Genomic DNA, 243 nt, shown 5'->3' on the forward strand with positions numbered 1-243 from the left:
CAGACCCCGCGCCTCTCCTAGTCAGGTTTTTTTTTTTTTTCCTTTTCTTCTTTTTTAAGTCTTGTTGCCTAGCTACTCGACCCATTTACAGCATCACTTTTTAAAATGAAAATTAATTTTGTGGATTTTCTACTGGGTATTTTCCCCTTGGGGAAACTTGTTGTCCCCTGAAACCTTTCTTTGTGTTCTTAACGGAGAAGTTGAGATTAGAGAGGATTTGGGAGGCACTTCAGCCGAAGTTGA

The 243-nt window shown here is 39.9% G+C and overlaps 1 protein-coding gene across 1 annotated transcript in view; it reads left to right on the forward strand.

Moving 5' to 3' along the window:
- NONO (non-POU domain containing octamer binding) overlaps nucleotides 1–243 on the forward strand; it is a 14,811-nt gene that overhangs the window by 656 nt on the left and 13,912 nt on the right. The window lies entirely within an intron of this gene.

Source organism: Crocuta crocuta, unplaced genomic scaffold, assembly GCF_008692635.1.
Source record: "Crocuta crocuta isolate KB4526 unplaced genomic scaffold, BGI_CrCroc_1.0 scaffold440, whole genome shotgun sequence".
Lineage (NCBI taxonomy): Eukaryota > Metazoa > Chordata > Mammalia > Carnivora > Hyaenidae > Crocuta > Crocuta crocuta.